The following is a 6036-nucleotide window of genomic DNA, read 5'->3' on the forward strand; positions in this document are numbered from 1 at the left end:
ACAAGGATGAGCTGGATTTCATCTAGATTTAGTTTTGATAAAGTAAAACAAAGTTTTGGTTTCCAACATTTCATGTCCAACTCTCTTTAGGAAAGTTGAGAAATGAATCTTTATTTTTTCTGGTCTTTCTCCACTCACCCACCCCCCACCCCCGAATATGAAGAAAACTTTGCAGCAAGTGGAACAGAAAAAGAAATTTGATTTCCTATATTTGTGCATCCTTGTCTTTGTAATTACCACATCTCCAATAAAAACGTTTTACATTTAAGTAATTTTATCTGCGAATAAATACACATTTTAGAAATTGAAAAGAGCATTTAGGGATTGCATCAAACACAGCTGCATATTCCTCAGATGTCACTGGGAAGCTAAAGTTCTGAAGAAATTCTGAAGATGACATGAGGAAACCATCTTTGTTTAGTAATTGACCTGAAAACCTGAAAACAAAATAGTTTTGAAAATGTATGTCTCCAAGATTACTGAACCGTCTCAAACTCAAACTGTCTCAGATGCTGTCAGGGTTTCAAGAACTCTATAATCCTTCTAATTTTGGAGGTATTTCTGGAATTAAAATCCAGCACCTCCAGACCAATTTAACTTTTACAACCTGTGATAACAACGGTTTTAGACAATGATTTTTTTTTTTCTGCCAATTGTAGTCATATATTTTTTTATATAATCCTTTGATTATATTTTTGGTTATATCTAGTGACAAGGCAACATTTACAGACTGTGACATGCCTTTTTCCTTTCAGATTAAGACTCTGCTATATAATCACGAGTCTCCCAGTATGAATTTAACTAACCGGTAGATTCAGTTTTTAAATTTTACTTGTTCTATCAAAAAGGGCCAGATTGCAGTTTTTCAGTGGAACTAAAAGGAATTTATTAACAGTCATCTTTAACCCAAATGCTGATTGGATGATGATATCCATGTCACTTCATGCCAAATAAATTTCATTTAAAATGAGGGGGCAGGTGTCATTATCAAATCTATAAAGTCCCATAGTACCTACCTTTTACGATTTCTTCTTCTGTTTCATTTTTTTAACATTTCTTTTTAATTTCTGAAAATTACTTTTTTCATTTCATTTTTTGTAATTGTGTTTTGGTTTCTGAAATCTTGTTTTGATTTCGATAATATAATGTTGATTTTTTGTCATTATGATTTGTTTTGCTTTTTTAGATTGTCATTGTGATCTTTAATATGTTTTTGAATTGAGTGATTCGTTAGTATGATTTGCACTTCAGGGTCACTGTGTTTTTCGAAAAACAATGGGGGACATACAGTATATAAAGGAAATTAAGCTTAAAATATCATTTTTGAGTATTGCTTTATTCAAATCATTAGTAATCAGGAGAGGACAAAAAATGCCTTTTGCTAAAGTTGGTAGGTGTGACGTATTCCTTACAACAGCAAGCCACGGCCTACCTGCTCCACTTATGATGCATTCACTTGCAGACAAATAGACAAATAGATCCATTAACAACTTTGTTTTGTTCATCTAAGTGGTATCTGGCTCAAAACTGTATGACTGGATAGCTCTGTGATGGACCAGGCAATCATGGCCAAGAGCACAGGTCTTTAGACCACAAAAGAGGTCAACTTAACAAACTTAAAATAACTTGTAACTTAGGAAAGAACTCAAATGACTGACCTCCCATTACCACACACATGATGACTTTTAAATGAGTGGGTTAAACTACTAATGATACGTATCTAAAGATCCTTGGTCCTCCAAGTAATAATATAAAAAAATAATACCACAGTGTTCTGTTCTTTAGCGCAACTGGACTAGATCCGGAAATCATCGCTGCTCGTGGGGGGTTGAGACAAAAAAAATGAACAAAAGCAGAACAGAGAAAGCCATTCCCAGGTAGTGGCAGAACCCTCTTGGAGTTCTCAGTTTGGCACCATATTTAGGCCACCTCAAGAAGGTACAACTCCACATGAAAACTTAAGACAACAAGCAATTAATATAATAATAATGGATTGTATTTTTCTGTGCTTTTCCAGACGCTCAAAGCGCTTACATTGTGTCCATTATTCATTCACACTTGGTGATGGTAAGCTACTGATGTAGCCATGGCTGCCCTGGGGCAGACTGACAAAGAGGTGGCTGCCAGTTTGCGGGACATTCGTACGCACACCAGTGGAGCCACACAGGGTGAAGTGTTTTGCCGAAAGACACAACAGTTGGCTGGGGGGAGCCAGGAGTCAAACCGCTGACCCTTTGATCATTGGACGACCTGCTCTACCACCTGAGCCACTGCTGCCCACATACACAAATCATAAAATCAAGTAGAATTGTACACTACATCTAAATGTTAATCCTGTGTGACCGTAGTCATCACAAACTCCAATATTGCTCACCGTTTTTGTTGCACCACTAATGTTAGGTTGGGATTGTGAAGGGCTGTACACTAGTGGGAGAGTGTTCAACATAATGATGGGAAATTAGGCTTACTCCAGTCCCACCCTCAACTCAAGGGCAAATTTCTGATGGCATTTTTTCTTTGCTGCTCTGCAGAAACTATGTCCTAGTAAACACTGTTTTTTGATTTTTTTTTTTCCAACTTTGTTTATTGAACATTTTCAAACAGACATTCCAGTGCAAAGAAATTACAATTAAAAAAACGAGAACACTCAAAGAATGTCACCGCCCTCCCCAACCCCTTCAACCCTTTCCCCTCCCATTCAATCCATCCCCCAACCCAATCCACTTAACCCAGCCAGCCCTCCCATCTTTCCTTCCCAAAACCCTCCCTCCTTTCCTTGGCCAAATAAATTAGGGTGAAATGTGATAGGTATAAGTGTTAGGGGGGTGGTTGATCGTGAAAGGCAGTAAGAAGTTTGGAGATGGGATGAAAAGATGAAATTGAATTATTGCAGGTTAGAGGATGATCTGGGTGAGCACACACAAGCCACCAAAGAGGAACCGGGTATTTTTGGCCACAAAAACAATTTATTAATCCTAAAACCTGACTGGCCAATGAGATAATAAAAACTAAAATACATAAAACCGCTCTAAAAAGTATAAGATACAATAAGATGCAGAAACAGGGTAAAAACAACTAAAAAGCAATACTAAAATTCCGGGGGACAGTTGACAAAAGCAGCTTTGGGAGATAGCAGATCTGGAATCCAGGGGACGTCCTCCACCCGCCAGACTTGACCCATGATGTCCTTTCTCCATGATCAGGGAAGTCCTCAGGTCACACGCACCAGGACCTGCAGGCAAACACATCTGCCAGCACCAGAAGCAACCACGGTTGCCTTAGGCCATCCTGAGGAGTGTGGCTACGCTTTCCCACTTACAGGCCAGGCAGAGTTCCCCTCTGCCTCTGCGCGTATTCAGCCTCACACACTCCTCCCCGTGTCATGTCGCTCCTGGCTGGCCTTCCGGCGCGCTGGGACTCCTGCGTGGAAACACACAAGTGGCAGCACCAAAAGTACTCCAACTTCCAGGTTGGACCCAGCCTTCTTGTGTGTTTCTACCAGTCTGCTAAGTCACGTCGGGCTACTTACAACACAGGCAGGGTCCCTGCCCTGCCCCTGCGTGTCGACTGCATGTCAGAACTGGCGGTCCCAGCGGTCCAATTGTCCCCGGTGCGTGCGCCCTCCTCACTCCATTGGTGCATCTGATGAGTGGTCTGGCGGTCCAAATGCGTCCCCTGTGCATACAGGCCCGGTGGTTCCCGGCGTGTATGCCATGCTCCCAGGGTGCGCAGAACCAAGCGCCCCTGGGGTGTGCGCCCTCCTGGCCGGGCAGGAACTTTTCCCAGAGTCCGCTTTCTGGAGCGCCCGTCTGCTTCTCTGCTCCACTCCTATATAGTCTCTCAATTAAGAGCAGGTGCTTCTAATTAAGGGGCGTGTCCACATGCAGCATGCAAGGGGTGTAAAAACACAACAAACATGCAAAAACCATCCAATCATGCAATTAGTTTGTCCCACCTGCTCACATAAGCTCCAGATAACACATTAAACACACAGAACCAGAATTGTTTGAGCTCAGGACACAACCAAAACACGTGAACGTGGTTAACAGGGGACTTATGACATCGGCAACAGGCATCATCAACAGGAGGATAAATCTTGGCAAGTTTTGAATTGGTATAATGTACCCTGTACACAACTTTACATTGAAGTAATTTACGGCGAGCACAAATAGATGAAGAATAAACAAAGGATAACGCAGATTTCCAGACTTGTTCTGTTAACTTAAAATTAAGACTTTTCTCCCAAGCAGTCTTAACTGCGTTGGTTGATGTTGAAGTGGAGAGCCAGTTGAGTTTGTATAAAACTGATATACAACCTTTATGTAGAGGGTCAACAGAGAGAAGAGAGTCTGACAGTATTTCTGGGGGATGGTTTGGGAAGTGAGGAAACAGTTTCTTAACAAAGTTATGAACCTGAAAGAAACGAAACAGGTGATTCTTAGAAATGCCGTATTTAAGTGAAAGTTGGTCAAATGATGAAAAGACGCCATTTGTGTAGTCAGCAAGATACAGCAAAAGGTCATCCGCATAAAGTGAGACCTTATGGATGGTGCCAAACCGTTCAATCCCCATAAAGGCTAGTTCAGAGCGTAACCATATTGCTAAAGGTTCTATAATCGAAATAAAAAGCAGGGGGGAAAGAGGGCATGGTGCAGGAAAACGGAGGGGGAAAGGATGCCATTAGTACAAACAGATAATTTAAGGGCAGAGTATAGAAGCTTAACCCAGTCGACAAATGCCCCACCCAATCCGAATTTGGCCAGTACAGAATAAAGGAACCTCCACTAGACTCTGTCGAAGGCTTTCTCTGCATCAAGAGAAACCACAACCTCTGGTAGCAAAGAGTCAGGGGAACTGATTATATCAAAAAGGGGTCTGGTGTTGCAAGAGGACTGCCTTCCCGGCAGGAAGCCTGTCTAATCCATATCTATGACCGAAGATAACACATTGTGTAGTCGGGTGGCTAGAATTTTTGACAGAATTTTAAAATCCACTTTCAAAAGGGAGATGGGCCTATAACTACTGCAAAGGAGGGGATCTTTATCCTTCTTGAGAAGAAGGGAGATTGTGGCGTCTGAGAGGGTATCAGGGAGGCGACATAGTGTAAACGCTTCATTGTACATGTCTTTCAGGAATGGACCAAGCAGATCTGAAACTGCCTTAGAGTATTCTACGGTGAAGCCGTCAGGTCCGAGTGACTTGCCACTTTGAAGTGCCCTAATAGCTTCTAGGACTTCAGCAGTAGTAATGGGAATGCCCAGATTGTCTGCGGATTCAACTCAAATATGTGGTAAATTTGTATAGTCCAGAATGGAATCCGGGGGACGGGGCATGTCCAAGGTATAAAGATCAGCATAGAACTCAGGGTTTTTCGATTTTGCCTAAAAAACTGCATAGGCCTACTTATATTTAAAAGACCAAATGTAACGCTTTTAGAAATAGATCAAAAGATGATCGGAGTGGGACTTTAATACACAGCATTTCAAACAATACACCAAATTAATGCATTTCCACTGCAAATAAAAATGGGACGGAGATAACTATTTTGGAAATAGCAATCTTTATCTATTACTACATTAGCACGTAATCTTTGTATAAGAGTTGGCATTAAATATACTCAAAATGCACACCATAAAATGTTTTTATTTTCATTATGTGAAATGTGAAATATGAGCTGTTTGGAATTGTCAACCTACTCTTGTTTAATTAAGTTTTAGCTTTACTTTTTCAACTTTGTTCTACTGTGACTTTACAATGTTGTGATTGTAACTGTACAACTATTTGGGGAGGGGGATGTCAATTAAGTTACATCCTGTAGTTTGTTGTGGATGACAATGAGCCATTAGAACGATTTTTTTAATACTTGAAATACTAATTTTTCTACCAGACACATGATACACATGGTATAATTAACGGTTTCACAGGAATTTGTTTCTGTTGGGCCAACAAATTTAGAGGGAGGGATATTCCCAAAAAGAATGTGAACTGTTTTCGCGGAGGGATATGTGATGCGGTCCGACCGTGTGTAGTCTTTGG

This window comes from Oryzias latipes, chromosome 10 (assembly GCF_002234675.1).
Source record: "Oryzias latipes chromosome 10, ASM223467v1".
NCBI lineage: Eukaryota > Metazoa > Chordata > Actinopteri > Beloniformes > Adrianichthyidae > Oryzias > Oryzias latipes.